At 40.9% G+C, this 17,131-nt stretch overlaps 1 protein-coding gene across 9 annotated transcripts in view; it reads right to left on the bottom strand.

Annotated features, from left to right (window-relative positions):
* LOC127579967 (transmembrane channel-like protein 6) overlaps window positions 1-16,737 on the bottom strand; it is an 87,125-nt gene extending 70,388 nt beyond the window's left edge. For 5 of the 9 annotated variants that reach the window (XM_052033078.1, XM_052033071.1, XM_052033069.1 and 2 more), the window contains exon 1: window positions 16,583-16,673. The gene's annotated coding sequence lies outside the window, so the exon portion shown is untranslated. Of the gene's footprint in view, window positions 1-16,291; window positions 16,374-16,582 lie in introns of those variants that run through there. The other 4 variants (XM_052033073.1, XM_052033075.1, XM_052033072.1 and 1 more) reach the window with 4 other exon arrangements.
* Between the last annotated feature and the right edge of the window lie 394 nt (window positions 16,738-17,131).

The following is a 17,131-nucleotide window of genomic DNA, read 5'->3' as shown; positions in this document are numbered from 1 at the left end:
GGAGCACATTTTTTGTTTTGCTGATGCACTTCAAAGCCTTTATCCTACTGCAGAACAGATAAATTAAATGTTGGTACAATTGTAAAAATCTATTCCACTGTATTGTTAAAAGTCAAAATCATGTGAATGTAATTGAAGCATTAGCAAAGTAGTAAAAACCACTGATTTTGTCGAGCACCTTTGCTCCGTCCGCTGTAACAGCCAGGATCTCCTGCTGGCCAGCCACTTTAATTCCATTTTCCATTCCCGCATTGACATGTTTGTCCACTGCCTCCTCTCCTGCCAAATGGAGGCTAGATGCAAATTAGAGGAACAACACCTCATATTCCGTCTTGGTAGTCTCTAACCTGATGGCATCAACATCGACTTCTCTAACTTCCGGTAACCACTCCCCATTGTTCCCCCACCCCTTTGTTTTCCCTTATCCCTGTGGTCCCTTTACCCCTCCTCTTTCCCTCCCCGCCCTCACGACCTGCCCATCACCCACACCTTTCTCCCTCTGGTTCCCCACCTCCTTCCCTTTATTCCATGGTCTACTGTCCTCTCCTATCAGATTCCATCTTCTTCAACTCTTTGCCTCTTCCATCCATCACCTCCCAGCTTCCCACATCATTCCCACTTTCCCCCCACCCCCACCTACCTCCCTCCCTCCTCTCACCTGGATTCATCCATCACCCACCAGCTCATGCTCATCCCCCTCTGTCCACCCTTTTATACTGGCTTCTGTCCCCTTTCTTTCCAGTCCTGATGAAGGGTCTCGGCCTGAAAAGTTGACTGTTCATTTCCCTCCATAGATGCTGCCTGACCTGCTGAGTTCCTCCAGCATTTTGTGTGTGTTGTCTTAGTACAAAACAATCTGCTAGAAGAATTCAAGGGGTTGAGCAGTATCTGTGGGGGAGGTGGGGGGCTGGGGAGGAACTGTCAACATTTTATTTCACTATTGTTCAATATACTGCACAACAGCATCCTATCAAAGCATAATATTGCACTTTGATGAAACAAAATAATCAGTTTGCCCATCTAGAGCTAGAAAAATTGTTGAAAACATCTTCCATATCATTGGGACTTATGTTTAAAATGACTTGATGTTGTTTACTGTTGAAACCATTCAGTGCTCTGCACCACATACCAGAAGTATTGGCACTGATTATTGGATACCATATAAAATTTCAGTAACAAAATTCTCCACACACTGCAGACAGGAGGTTCTGAGTGCATAATACTAATTATTTTTTGGTTCTTGCATTTCTTTCCTGGTGTTGCATTAATAATGGAAGAATACCTTGGGCATCATATTTGATTTCAAGTTCAAACAGAACTTCCATTAAAAAGTATACCACTTGATCCATTTCATTATAAGCGTTTTATCCACATGAAGAAAGCTGTTAATAGGATTAGATACACATGGATAAGAACTGTAATGCTCCTTTTAAGGTATTTAAGCAGAATTCAGAAGAATTTATAATTAGAAGTATTCAGAAATCATGAACAAACAAAACTCTAATAGAAAATGTTGGGTGAAATAGGACATTTTTATTTAATACTTGCTGCTGTACCCAGCATTGCTGGGGTTATTATGCTGGCAATTATGTTGGTTGCATTTATTTCCATGTAATCAAGTTTTATAACACTTATGAAAATCTAAACTAAATATATATCTATTCCACGAATAACATAATTAGGGGGTTTAACTGAACTTTTGTAGTTTAAAGTTACCAGTAAAAACAAAATACACTGAAAGTAAATATATAAAAAAAACATTTAACACCGTTCTCCAAGTAGGTATGTACCTATGCACAATGTGTACATTTACTTGATTTCAATGTTGAAGTGCTTCGGGGAGGCAGGGGGCTGCTTCTGTGCTGTAGTGCTCTATGACTCTATCTCTTTCTTTTGAATGTGGTGTAAAAGTGTATAGATTATTCTTATCTCCAATTCTGGAGCAACCAGCATATAGCCGGCCATGGGAAAAACATTTTTTGAGACTTAGGCCAACAACTTTTAGTGATTGTCCTTGTGCCTTGTTAATGTTCAGAGCAAAACTTAAGTTGTACTGAAGTTGCTTCAAATGAAAAGGTGGATTTGACTGGACAATTGGCATCTGAGGGATGAAGACAATTGCCCCAACAGCATTACCAGTCATTACTGTAGCCTTAATTACACACAGTAGTTGTCTTTGAATTGATAATCTTGTGCCATTGCATCATCGTGGATCCAAATTCCTGAGTACCATGATTGGAGCTCCTTTAGTTCAAGATTATGTAATGGGGATACCAGGTGATGACAGAGAGTTTAAAAGTTCAACATGAAAATGTACAGCCTCATCTATGTCTGTCAATAGATTTATATTGTACAGGTTGTCTGAGAAGCTTCAAAGGGTCTTTATTCATGGCCTGTACTGTGTCATGTTTTGGTGCTAAAATTGCTCTTTCATGCAACCATTGGTAATTCACATAATGTTGAGTGACATTTGGGAAAACTAATTGCAACAGAATATGAAGTGATGTGACAATTCAGCCCAAGTTCTCTATCAAAATCATTCCTTTTAAATTAGTGTGTTTAATTTCCCCATTTCCTAATTTGAGTAAGATCGAAACAAACTCTCTCACAAATGGATTGCTTCTCAAATGCGCTCATATCTTGATTTACAAGTGTAATCGTTTAACATTTTCCCCAAGTACATGATGCTTTAATACAGACTTTTAATTCATTTGCTTTAGTACCTTCTGGAACTGCTGATGGCATTTGACAAAATCTCCAGCTTGCATTAAAATAACACTTCCCATTAATTTATTTCTGTATCTAAAATCTTGCAATGTTTGATCTACTGCTTCGATGTATATTCATCCCAGACAATAAGTTTACAATCTTTTAGAATGTTTTCCTTTTCAGTTTCCTGATCAACATTGTATGTTAGGGTTTCCATATTTGTCAAAGTTAAAGGGAGTCAAAGCCAAACGTGCCATTTTCCCCTGTCAATAGCAATGAAGCAAAGCCTGATGATGCCATGGCCAGGGCAGTCATATTCTGTCTTCGAACTTTAGCCAAAAGTAGACTAATAAGGATAGTTTTGCCATTCCAACAGTGGCATCTGAAAAAATTGATTTGTTGTAAATGGCCTCTGTAATAGTATCCAAGGTATTTCTTTGATATCTCAAACTGGGTTCGTTCTCTCAGATATATTTGTGAACTAGCCAGCAAAACCCTAATCATCACTACAGTTTAGCAACATTATGACCACCTTGTAGTAAAATTAACTTTGTTTTTGTTCTATTTGTACTTTTTTTCTTGTGAAAATTGTGTATAAATTATGTTTATGTTTTTCTTGTGAATACTGCTTATATGATGCTATGGACCTGTGATGCTGCTGCAAGTAAGTTTTTCATTGCACTTGTGCATACATGTACTTGTGCACATGACAATAAACTTGAATTTGACTTTAAATAGTAACTAGTTTCCTGCAGAAACATGGTGCACCAATTTTTGGTTTCTTTTTATAGTTCAGGTACACCAAAAATACTTAGGACAGGTCCACCCATATATTTAGTACCTCAAGAATAGCTCTGAAAAAAAAATCCTGAATTTTCCAATGGGAAAAATTAAAGGCCCCCATTGGCCTATGGCGGGCCTTCTGTGGGCAGATTAGAACAACTAAGAGTGCAGTGCACATACTTTTAGATAAGATAATTCCAATGATGCTTTGCGTTTTATAAATAAGGGTATAAGGAAAACAAAAGAGGCAACAATAAAATGCATAATCTTGAGTACCACATTATACAAAAGAGTATATAACATGAATTTATCATGTTGATACCAGAGTTGAAGGATTTAACTAACCAGAGAGAATAGAGATAAGCAAGTATTCTAATCGAGCGATTTCTATCTTTGCCTATGAGAATATGCTTGTATTTTTGGGTTCAGGACAATAGAAAAATAACTTACTACAGCCACACACTCCTCTTCTCAAAAACACTGCTGAAATCTTGACAAGTTTGAAATAGCAGCAATGTCTTCCACCAAGCTAAAGAAATGTCAAAATTGCCTCTCAATGACCTATTATCTCAATCAACAATCAGCTAACTCTGAAACAAATGAGAATCCACCTTTAGTCCCACAGATTTTATTAATCGTCCATCTCAGATTCTCAGGAATTTTCTTTTGAGATGCTACTCAGAATGAAGCCCATACAGAACGAATATAGAAAAAGGAGTTCACATTCACCCCTTGCTGTCTCATTATCCATCTGTGCACTTAGCTTGCACCTGCTTCAGGCACAAGCATTGAACAGACAACTAGGAGCTAGGGACTTTAAATTCTATATTAAATAAAAATTTGGAACTTATAATTAGCTAGCATCAATAATAGTAATTATGAAACTATTGGACAATTGTAAAAACCCATCTGTTTAACTGATATATTTCAGAGAAGGATATCTGTTGTCTTTACCCAGTCTGGTTAACATGTGATTCTGGATGTACCTATGTGGTTGACTCTCAACTTATCCCCAGTTCAGTGATAATGAGGGAAGGACAATAAACAGCCAACATCATCTGCATTCAGTAAATAAATTAGAACTTTATCCTTCAAGTACTTCTGGATTCCCCAGTGCAAATGAGCCAAAAATCTGTCATTGTAGGTATTTATTGTCCACTTATTGTGTTCTTTGCATCCAGAAATTTGGCATCTCCCAGAATGCACTGGATGAAAAAAAGACATGCAGTGATGGTTCAGGCATTTTCAGGCTATTGAGGCATCAGGCAGGTGAGCCAGCTGTTTCTTTCTTGTTTGGTTTACAATACAATAGAAAGTTATTTTATTTAGCTTTGTATTGCAAATAAGAGATGAAATGAATGAAGGTTTGCAGATCTGAAACACTGATCATCTCTCTTTCCATAGATGCTGCCTGACCTGCTGAGTTTTTGCAGCATTTTCTGTTTTTGTTATGGAATTAACTCCATTCCGTGATTTCACCAAAGTTCAACATCGTAGTTAGATGCCTTGAAAAATCAACCACAAAGTTTAGCTATGTACCAAATTTGAATGGTTCTCCATTATCTCTGCTGGTTACTTCAGTCCTGTACGCTGCACTGATATCATCAGTGGAGCAGGTACAAACAAGTATCATGGGTATGCAAGAGTTTCACATTTTCAACAGATCTGCTCGCACAGAGGTCTTGTTTAAATCTTTTGCCCCACAGAAGGAGGTAGTCTCAAGTAAACCATCTTACTAAGTGAAACTTGGGAACAGACCTATGGGCTATCTTCCTGCAACAGAACTCAATAATAAAACTGTACCCAATTAGAATGGATAAGGAGTGTAAGAGAGTTCAACAGCCAGATGAAAATGCAGCTGACTCATTATTTAAAAAAAACAGCAGAAAGTTACCAGACTCCTAGCCAATAGTTATCCCTTAATCAACATCACATGAACAAACAACTAGAATGCAACGCCATTTCTGTTCATCGGAGCTTGCTGTGTGCAAGTTAGCTGCCATGTTTCTTGAATTCCAACAGCAACTACTCATTGAAAGTCCTTCACTGGCTGTAAAGAGTTTTGAGACATCTTGAGAGAGTCGTGAATATGCACTACAGCACTATGTAAACTGCACAGCACTACATAAAAAGCAAATGAAGGCATTGCACTCCCATTCTTAGAAACGCCAGTCATTTAGACAAACTTAATGTAATCAAACCAAGTCAACAGGTTTTTATCAAAGGTAAATCACATTTGACAAATGTGCCAGTGGCACAAATTGTAAGGAGGTTGCAGTTTAGAAAAGGGGAAGTATTCTTACAATTATTCAAGTTGTCGGTGAGGCCACACCTGGACTACTGTGCATAGTTTCAAATATAATAGCATTGGAGGCAGTCCAAAAGAAATTCATTAGGTCAATTCCTGGGAAGAGAATTTTGATCTCCCACAAGCTGCTATAAAGTTGGGGCTGTATTCTTTGGAGTTTAGAAGAATGATGGATGATCCGATTGAAGCATGCAAGATCCTCAGGGAGCATGACAAGGTTGACATTGGGATATTTCCACTGATGGCGAATCTCGAACAAGGGGACATAGGTACAAGTTTAGGGGACAGTCATTTAAAACTGAGGCATAAAGGGATTTTTTTTCCCCCTCACAGAGGATGGTGAGTCTCTGGAGTTACCTTCCCCAAAGGGTTGTGGAGGCTGGGGGGTGGGGGGGGGGGGGGGTGGTATTTAAAAAGAGGTAGACATGTTTTTGAAATGGAGTAATTGAGGGCTCTGGGGAACTGGCACAAAAGAAGAATTGAGGCCTGGCGCAGTTCAGAATAATTGTATCGAATGGGGGGGGGGGGGCAAGCTTAAGGAGTCAGGTGGCCTACTCCTGCTCCTATTTGCTTATGTTCTTCATTCACATGGTGGCAGGGTGTGGGTTTACACTCAGACCATGCCTTCAGAGGGGTCTGATATTCTCCAGCCTGTCATTAATAGTTCAAAAACAGTATCACATGGAACAGAGAACAGATCACATGCCCTCCAATCAGGGAAGAACTGTATATGTCTGGTGACAAAACCAGAACAAAAAGGTTTTAATTTTGTAGAAGCTTTCTTGATTTCAATAGCTGTTGACTCAGGCATCATCTGACTAAGATAGAGAATAAGTCAGCTGAATAAGCAACAATGTATATCCCCCAAAATTGATTTATAATTGTGACTTCACTACCCAAGTGATTATGGACAAAGCTCCTTAGAACTATGGACAATCAAGCCGATTCAGTCATTTGAACTTAACCAACACAATTCAGTCCACATCTCCTTCTACACAACTAACATCTTAAAATTAAACTCACAATCAAACAAGTCAATTCATGCACAATCGCACTGTGGGCACTATTATTTGGAAACATACAGACTAAAAAGTCTCTTTCAATTGAAGATCAGGGGTCAGTAGCATTCATGCCAGGGGAAGTGGTGGAAGCAGATATGATAGCCACATTTAAGAGGCATTTATGCAGGCACATGAACAGGCAGGGAATGGAGGGATACAGACCACGTGCAGGCAGATCTGCAGTTTAAATTGGCATCACGGTCGGCACAGACCTTTGGGTCAAAAGGCCTGTTGCTGTTCTCTGGTCTACGATATTTAGTAAGTGTCTCATAAACTGAACATTTTTTATTTTATTCAACAGGGAACATAACTGTTGTGATTTCAATAACAGTGAATATGACAACTACTTAAATATTCAAGAGGAATGCAGTGGAAACTAATATGTAAGAGTTAATAAATAACAAATGATAACGGTGCAGGAGCTATTATAATGGATGATAGAGAGATGGCAGAGGAATTGAATGAATATTTTGCATCGGTCTTCACCATGGAGGACATCAGCAATGTGCCGGTTAGTCAGGAGTCTCACGAAATGGAATTAAGTTCAGTTAAGATTACTAGGGAGAAGGTGCTAGGAAAACTAAATGGGCTAAAGACTGATAAGTCTCCCGGACCGGATGAGGTGCATCCCTGGGTTCTGAAGGAGGTGGCTTTAGAGATAGCGGAGGCATTGGAGATAATTTTCCAGAAATCGATAGATTCCAGCATGGTTCCGGAGGACTGGAGGGTTGCAAATGTAGTTCCGTTGTATTAGAAAGGTGGGAGGCAGCATAAAGGAAATTACAGACCTATTAGTCTGATGTCAGTGGTGGGAAAATTATTGGAATCTATCCTCAAGGATGGGGTTACGGAATACCTAGAGGCGCAAGGCAAGATAGGTCCTAGCCAACATGGTTTTGTGAAGGGAAGATCCTGCCTGACCAACCTATTGGAGTTTTTTGAAGAAATCACAGGTAGGGTGGATAAGGGAGAGGCGGTAGATGTTGTGTATTTAGACTTTCAAAAGGCCTTTGATAAGGTGCCTCACAAGAGACTGATTAATAAGATGAGAGGTCATGGAATTACGGGTAGGATAACAGAATGGGTGGAGCATTGGCTGGTTGGCAGGAAGCAAAGAGTGGAAATAAAAGGATCTCGTTCTGGTTGGTTACTGGTTACTAGTGGTGTGCCACAGGGGTCGGTGTTGGGACCGCTCCTTTTTACCTTATACATTAACGATTTGGATAATGGAATAAATGGTTTCGTGGCTAAGTTTGCGGATGACACCAAGATAGGTGGAGGAGTAGGGAGTATTGAAGAGATAGGAAGGTTGCAGAGGGACCTAGACAGTTTAGGAGAATGGGCAAGGAAATGGCAGATGAGATTCAATGTTGAGAAATGTGCAGTTGTACACTTTGGAAGCAGAAATAAGCGGGCAAATTATTATCTAGGAGGAGAGAAAATTCAAAGTATGGAAGTACAAAGGGACTTGGGGGTACTCGTGCAGGATACCTTAAAGGTTAACCACCAGGTCGGATCGGTGGTAAAGAAAGCGAATGCTATGTTGGCATTCATTTCGAGAGGTATAGTGTATAAAAATAAAGAAGTGTTGATGAGGCTCTACGGGGCACTAGTGAGGCCTCATTTGGAATATTGTGCGCAGTTTTGGGCCCCACATCTTAGGAGGGATGTGCTGACGTTGGAGAGGGTTCAGAGGAGATTTACGAGGATGATTCCAGGAATGAAAGGGCTTATGTATGAGGAGCGTTTGTCGGCTCTTGGACTGTACTCACTGGAGTACAGAAGAATGAGAGGGGACCTCATAGCGACATTTAAAATATTGACAGGAAAGGACAGAGTAGATGTGGCTAGGCTGTTTCCCTTGGTGGGTGAGTCCAGGACCAGAGGGCACAATCTTAGAATTAGAGGGTACAGTTTCAAAACAGAGATGAGGAAACATTTCTTTAGCCAGAGGGTGGTGAATTTGTGGAACTCCTTGCCACGTACAGCAGTGGAGGCCAGATCAGTGGGGGCGTTCAAGGAGGAGATAGATAGATATCTAAATAGTCAGGATATCAAGGGATATGGGGATAAGGCTGGAAATTGGGATTAGAATAGGGTTTTTTTCTTCCCCCATTCCCCATTTCTCATTTCTTTTCCCCCTTTCCTTGGAGCAGACTCGATGGGCCGAATGGCCTGCTTCTGCTCCCTTGTCTTGTGATCTTGTGAAATGGAGTTCAAGCCAAGAGTTAATTTTTAAATGGATCCATAAACATATAAGTCATAGCTTTATAAAAGACATAGAATCAGAGAACGGTTACAGCATCAAGGAGACGGTTTGGCCCATCATGTCTACATTGGCTCTTTGCCAAAGCAACTCTCTCATTTTACCCGCTGTCCCTTTCTCTGTAGTGGTGCAAAGCTTTCCTCAATGCATATTTATCCAATTCCTTCTTGTAAACCACAATGAACCTGCCTCCACATCTGCAAGTAGTGCATTCCAGATTCTAACCAAACACTGCATTAAAAAAGATTTTCCTCATGTCACTCTTCATTCTCTTTCCCTTTATTTTATGCCTGTGACCTCTATTTCTCTCCCCTCCACCAAACAAAGGAGTCGCCCATCATTTATTGTCTAGACCCCTCATCATTTTATCTACTTCTATCAGATCTCCCCTCAGCCTTCTCCTATTGAAAGAAAACATCCCATCCTCTCTAATATACCCTTGTTACTGTGATCCCTCATTCACACAGCCATTCTTATAAGTCACTTTTGACCTTCTCTAATGCTTTCATATCCTTTGAATAAGGTGTTGCCGAGAAATAAACACAGTGCTCCAGTTGTGACTGGACCGGCAGTTTATAAAGGTTCAACAGGATTTCCCTCCTCTGTTTCCCTGTTGATCAAGCCCAAAAGTGTGTATGCCTTATAAACTGCTTTTTCAACCTGCCTTACCACTTTCAATGATGTGTGTGCACATCTTCCCAAGTCCTTCCACTCCTTCATTCCTTTCAGAAAAATATCCTTTATTCTATTTGCCTCCATCAGGCTGGGATAGAGTTTCCAGCGACACTCGCTGTCAGGAATAAAGTCTGTGAATGACCATCTCCAGGGTGAGAAAGTCTGCTGAAAACAGATTTTCCTCTATCCACAGATGCTTCCTGACCTACTGGGAATATCCAGGATTCTCTTTCACTTCAGATTTCCAGCAACTATGGTATTTTGCTTCTACGAATTCCAGCATTATATCTAAATTTCTCTCTTGTTCTCATTCATCTTCTCTCCTCCAGAACAGACCAGCTGCGATAAACAAGGCTGCACACCCTCTTTCAGCCTCTCTTGGTCTCCAACCCAAGACCTCCCAGCCTCTGTCACTATCTCCACCCTTTCCTCCTCCACCTGACTCCATCTGCCAATCAACCCCTCATCTGAATCCACCTATCACTTGCCAGCTCTTGCCCCACCCCCTTTATATTGGCTATCACCCCTCTACTTTTTCCAATCCAGATGAAGAGTCTCAACCTGAAGTGTTGACTGCCCATTTCCCTCTGAAGATACTGCCTGACCTGCTGAGTTCCTCCAGCAGCTTGTGTATTGCTCCAGATTCTGCATCTACTGTCTCTTGTCTCTATGACAGGAATTCACTTTGTTCTCTCCATGCATCCCCATTCTCCGCAACTGGAAGCACGTTTAATATCTAACCTCAGAGAAACAAAGGACTGCAGATGCTGGAATCCAGATGAAAAACACAATGACCACATCACCACCTTGTGCCCACCCCGCCTCCCCTCTTTTGTCCACCGATCACTACTTTCCCCTCCTATATATTGGGCTTCCCCTTTCCCTATCCTCAGTCCTGAAGAAGGGTCCTGACCCGAAACATTGACTGCCTGCTTTTCTCCATGGATGCAACCTGGCCCGCTGAGTTCCTCCAGCATTATTGTGCTTTTAATATCTAACCTTTCCTCAGTCTGATCAAAGGTCATCAACCTGAAAGGCAATCTGTTTCTCTCACCACTTACTGAGTTTCTTCAGAATTTTCTGTTTTGACTTTGGGTTCCAATTGTCCTGCTAATGGTAACTCACACAAAGAGAATGGGATTGGCTAAAAAATAGCAAAGTTTTTATTAATATCATGCTTCACTTTTTGGATAGGAAACAAATGAAAGTGGGGAAAATATAATTTATAGAAATGTTCAAGGAAATTCTAGATGTTGATGACAATGGCCTTCACATTTAGTTCACTAAGTCATTATATACAAGGATATAGAGGCTTACTAGGAGCATTGTGTTGACTGCAGTTAGACGACAGCCTATGTGTGTGTATTAATTCAAACACTGCAAATACTCATGGACAGAAGAGTCAGACCACATCAGCTATATTAATGAATAAAAGCAAAAACTGGCTTGCAGGCTCAGGATAGGTCCAAGTGTTTAAGCACTGACAAAACGATATCAAAAAGTCCTGTTTCTTATCAGCAATTTATTGGTTATATAAAATGATTGTTTACTGCTGGGTGCTATGTACAGATGTCATTTCTTTTGGTCACTTTTCCAAATCCATTATTCCCTTTATCACTGCTCCTTCCCACAAAGCAGAAGGCAGATTCCAAGCCAGTCCAAATCCAAGTGTTATTTGTTTAAGCTGTCACATGCAAGTGGAAACTGAATTGTGGGATGTAGCACAATTCGGAGTAATTTATTCTATGCCGGCATTCTTCAGCTGCAAGTATGTTGACAAGACCATTGTTGATCAGATAGCAAACAATAGTGTCCCAATCTTTATTGTACAATACTGAAAGTTTGATCTTGCTCACTTCAGATATTAGGCCCACTGTGGTAATTGTCTATTAAGAAGGTCCCATTAAGAATAGTCTGCCAACCAGCTCTCCCACTACCATCAATGCAAATTAAAAGATGGTTGCATGCAGTAGTGACTCCATTCACTATTTTTCAAACTTTTCAGGATCTGTTACTTTCCTTCCTTTAATAACTGTACTTGCCATAAGAACTTGTTTATTAAAACAATAAACATTGCATACTCTTAGAGTATTATAAAACACACATAAATAAAGCACAGCCACACATTTGCAAAACTGTAAAGAAACAATATTGTCTTTGGCTGTTAACTGAATTACTGCAGCCCACAAGCAGTTTATGACATGTAAAGAAAGCTAGCAGCACAGACTTCAAGAAGCGTTAATCTTGATGTTGCTTATTTCAGAATCAAAGTTTCTCTCTGAATGAAGTGCAAACTTTTCTGTGAGTGAGCACGTATATTTATTTTTCTATAATGCCATTAAAATAATGAACATGCGCAAAAAATGCTCTATTGCACATCATGTGACACAATCCCAGCAACTCCAGGCCAATCAATGTGACCTCACCAAGCCTGCATGGATTGTGAAGGGCAAATCATGTTAAACCAATTTGATAGAACTTTCTGATGTGATAGTGGACAGAATAGATGAGGTTAATGAAGTTGACGTGGTGTACACGGATTTACAGAAGGCTTTCGATAACATGCCGCAAGACCAGCTCATCAGAAAACTTGAAGCACGTGGATACGAAGTTGGCCAAGTAACAGACAACAGAGGGTCATGGTGAATGGTTGTTTTTCAGGAGAAAGGTGAATAATGCTGTTCCTCAGGGATCAGTGCAAGGGCTATTTTTATTTTGATCTACATCAATAACCATTGCTTGAGGGTGCAAGCCACAATTTCTCATTTTACAACATAGCACAGGAACAGGCACTAATTAAGCTAATAATGCCCCATCCCTTCTCTCTGTACATGATCCATATCCCACCATTCTCTGCAGATTTATGAGACTATCTAAGACCCCTTTAAATGCCTCCGTTATATCTGCTTCCACCTCCACTCCTGGCAGTGCCTTCCAGGCACCCATCACTCTCTGTGTAAAAATAATCTTCCCTCACACATCTCCTTTGAACTTTTCCCCCCTCACCTCAAAGGCATGCCTTCTAGTATTAGACATTTTGACCCTAGGAGAAAGATACTGGCTGTCTGTGCCTCTCATAATTTTATAAACTTCTATCAGGTCTCCCCTCAGCCTCTGCCGCTCCTGAGAAAACAACCCAAGTTTGTCCAACCTTTCTATGTAGCACCTGCCCTCTAATCAAGGCAGCATCCTGGTAAACCTCTTCCAAACCCTCCCCATCCTTTCTATAATAGGGTGAACAGACATAAAATTTGCACTGATATAAAATTTGGCAATATCATGAACCACAACTACACTGGGGAAAGATTGCAGCATGAAATAACCAGGCTGGTGGAATGGACATTGTAAAAAATGTCCCATGTAGAGAAGTGAGGGGTGATGCATTTTAGTAGTATGAGGAGAGGCAATATGGAGTAAAAGATACCGTCCCAAAAGCAGCGCACAAGCAAAAGGATCGGTGGGTGTGGATGAACGTTTCATTGAAAGTGGTGGGGCAAATTGAGAATGTGGTTAATAAAGCGGACAGAATTCTGGGCATTATCAGTGGAGTATAGATTATAAAAGCAGGGAAATCCTGCTAAATCTTTATGAGACACTATTCTGGCCTCAGCTGATTACTGAGTTCAACTCTATTATAAGAAGGATATGGATGCACTGAAGAGGGTGCAGGGGAGATTTACGAGAATGGCTCCGGGGATGACGGACTGCAGTTACGAGGGCAGATTGAAGAAATTGGGACTGTTTTCTTTGGAAAAGAGAACACTGGGGGTAGAGCTGATGTAGGCGTATGAAACGTTGAGGGTTTTGGGCAGAATTGATAGCAGGAGGCATTGGTGGAGGGGTCAAGGACTAGAAACCACAGATATAATAAAAAGGGAAGCGAATTAACAGTAACATAAAGAAAACCTGTTCTGAAAAAAAAGTACATAATTTAATAGGATCATGGCTGATCCAACAATCCTCAAGTCCACTTTCATGCCTTTCTCCACAATCCACACTTCCCTTACTGTTTAGAAATCTATCTATTTCATCCTTAAATATACACAAGGAGGTCCAATGACTCTCAGCCCTCAAGAGAAGAAATCCTTCTTCATCTTGATCTGAGCTCTCTTGCTCTAAGACCATGCCCTCTGGTTCTGGACTCTCCACTGAAAGGAAACAACTCTCATCATTTACTGATCTAGCTCCTAAAGAATCTTGTGTTAAAAGAAGATCGCTTCTCTATCATCCAAACCCCAAAGATAAGAATCCCAACCTGCCTAAGCTTTTCCCTTGTTGCCCAAATGAACTTTCTCTCAACTGCCTCCAATGAAATAATATCTGCCCTTAAATATGGGGACCAAAACGGTTCAGTCCTCTAGATATGTCTAGATATGGTCTCAGTATTGCCTTGCACATTTGCAGTAACAGTTCCCTATTTGTGTGCTTGCTTTCTGTGTTTCAACTTTGTGCTGCAACTTCTTCCAATTTTCCTTCATTCAAATTACTCTGTTCTGTCTTCCAAAATGAACAACTTCACCTTTTCCCACACTATTCTCCATTTGCCAACTTTTTGCCCATGCAGTTGTCAATCTCCCTCTGTAAACTGTATCGTCCTTAAAACTTGCCTTCCCATTTATTTCTGAGTTGCCCGCAAAGTTGGCAGCTGTGTTTTCACTTCCCTCCTCCGAGTCATTAATAAATATTATAAACAGTTGCGGTCGCAGCACTGATCCCTGCAGGAACCCTCTGGTCGTAAGTTGCCAACCTTCAAATTATCCCCTTATCCCTACTCACTCCTTCCTGCCTATTAGCCAATCTTCTCTCCATGCCAGTATATTATCTTCCAACACTGCAGGCTCTTATATCGTGACCTAACCTTTTGTGAGGCATTTTGTTGACCACCATCCAAATATATCGACTGATTCCCCCCTGATTTCCTCAAAAAAACTTTAACTTTGTCCAATACAACTTCCCCTTCATGAAGCCACACTAATTCAGCTTGACTGAATTATGGTTTTCTAAATACGCTGTTGTTACTTGTTAACATAGAACACTACAGCACAGTACAGGCTCTTCGGCCCACAGTGTTGTACCGACATTTTATCCTGCTCCAAGATTTATCTAACCCTTCCCCCCCCCCCCACATAGACCTCATTTCTCTAAGAGTTTCTTAAATGTCCCTTATGTTATTTTTGTTCCTAGCAATTTTCCAACAACAGACATTAAGCTCATCTGCTTTTTGAATAATGGGCTCCTTTACTGTAACCACCCAATGAATTAAAATGTAATACCAGTTATTCTCAGCTTTCAGTCAATGCTTAAGGATACAAAACTCAAGAACAATTAAGCTACATAAAGCAGGTTGTTTAGTCAGCAGAAAGTATAAGTTGCATTCCCATTTTTATGAACTTTTAGACCCAAAGTGGTTTAAATACCACTGGAGACTGGGCACAAAACACAAGAATGTTAGTAGAATTGACTGAAAAGCATTTTTTGTGCCAAGTTCAAAATAACACAGTCAAATCCAATAGGAATTACTGATTCCGCTTAAACTATGAAGACAACTATTTTACAACATATTATTCACCACAACCAGGATCAGCATCTTTTGTAAAATATCATAATGAACAGGAAAAGAGCATTATGCTTATCTACTCCCTTCTAACCTCCAGAGTGTAGAGGTTAGTGTAACGCTCTACAGCACCAGTGACTCAGGTTCAAATCCAGCCACTGTCTGTAAGGAGTTTGTACGTTCTCCTCGTGTGTCTGCGTGGGTTTCCTCCGGGTGCTCTGGTTTCCTCCCACATTCCAAAGACGTACAGGGTAGGAAGTTGTGGACATGCTATGTTGGCACAGGAAGTGTGGCGACACTTGTGGGCTGCCCCCAGAACACTCTACGCAAAAGATGCATTTCACTGTGTGTTTCGATGTACATGTGACTAATAAAGATATCTTATCTCCTAGCATTCATTGTTTATAACATTTATGCAAGCACACCCTACGCATTCTGTTCCAAAGACTTATTCTTTCATATTCTGCATACACATCTCTTTAGTTTGTACAACAGAACCGAAATTAATGGTAACAGTACTCTCTCTGAACACAAATATAACACGGCTATATGCCAGAGGTGTGCGATTAACAACTCACTTGAAGTATCGTCTGTCACACAACTAGTCCTTGGCATGAAGTTAACTACGTTTATGGTCAGGTGCCTCCAAGTAGTACCTGCTGGCTTGCTCGAACCCCGCTGGGGAACAAATCAACTTGTACCCCGGTAGAGGGACTTATCCATATTGCAGTTAATCAATGGATAGTTTCAACTATCTCTGGACTTCAGCCAAACTAAACAAAGCTGTCACCCTGAATTCACGAAAAACTTTCTATAACCATGAAGCCCATCGTTCTAATCATCGTCCTCCTCAACTCAGATGCCGAGGTCCAAATTTAATATTTCGAATAGTTTTTTTTAGAAATTTAATTGCCAAATTAAAAAAAAACACAAACTTTAAAGTGGCGGAATTGCAATATTCGATCACAGGTCGAGTTCAGGAAGTGTTGCCTGGTGTACCTCTCGGCTGGGTTTCGAAGAGAATTTTTTTAAAATCCAGTTCACCCAGGAACAATTGGAGAGCGAAGGCCGGTAGGAAAAGCTTCGAAGAGGCTGAGTAGAGCCCGGCCAAACATTCGAGACGAGGTTAAGAACTTCTCTCAAATCGTTAACCCGACAAGAACCGCACAAGGTCCCCTCACCAACATTTTTAGTACAAAACACAAACTTTAGTCTGTTGTTTCTACCTGATAGATTGAGCGATCTCCAGCTGGGGGAATCTTTTGTATCTCTTCTTGGAACGCTGATTGTTGTTGCTGCTACTTTGTTACACTGCCCGCTTCACGTTGACCACAGCTGCCCCTCCGCTGGGCGGCGCTCTGCAGCGGGCCCCGCACAGGCCTTCGGGAAATGTAGTCCCAGTCCTTTTGAGTCAAAGTTTGTTCAGCTGGAGGAACTCTGCAGGTCAGGCAGCGTCTGTGGAGGCAGAGAGATGGTCTACCTTTCGGGTCGAAGCCATGCATCAGAACGTGTGTCTCGAGTTTCTTTAAAGTTGGCCCATATTTTATCCCCACCCCCAACCATGCCTCTTCCTTTCTTCCCTTTCCTAGCCCCTCTCTCTTTTTCTGCCCCTCTGTTTTCCTCCTTACCTTTGACCCATCCCCTGGTGGATCTGTTCCCTGCACCTGTCTATCACTATCTCTTACCTGCATCTACCTATTAGCACCTTGTGCCCACCCTGCCTCCCCTCTTTTGTCCACCTATCACTGCTCTGCTTTTCCTCATATATTGAGCTT

This window comes from Pristis pectinata, chromosome 18 (assembly GCF_009764475.1).
Source record: "Pristis pectinata isolate sPriPec2 chromosome 18, sPriPec2.1.pri, whole genome shotgun sequence".
Taxonomy (NCBI): domain Eukaryota; kingdom Metazoa; phylum Chordata; class Chondrichthyes; order Rhinopristiformes; family Pristidae; genus Pristis; species Pristis pectinata.
This window is presented reverse-complemented; position numbering and strand designations above follow the sequence as displayed.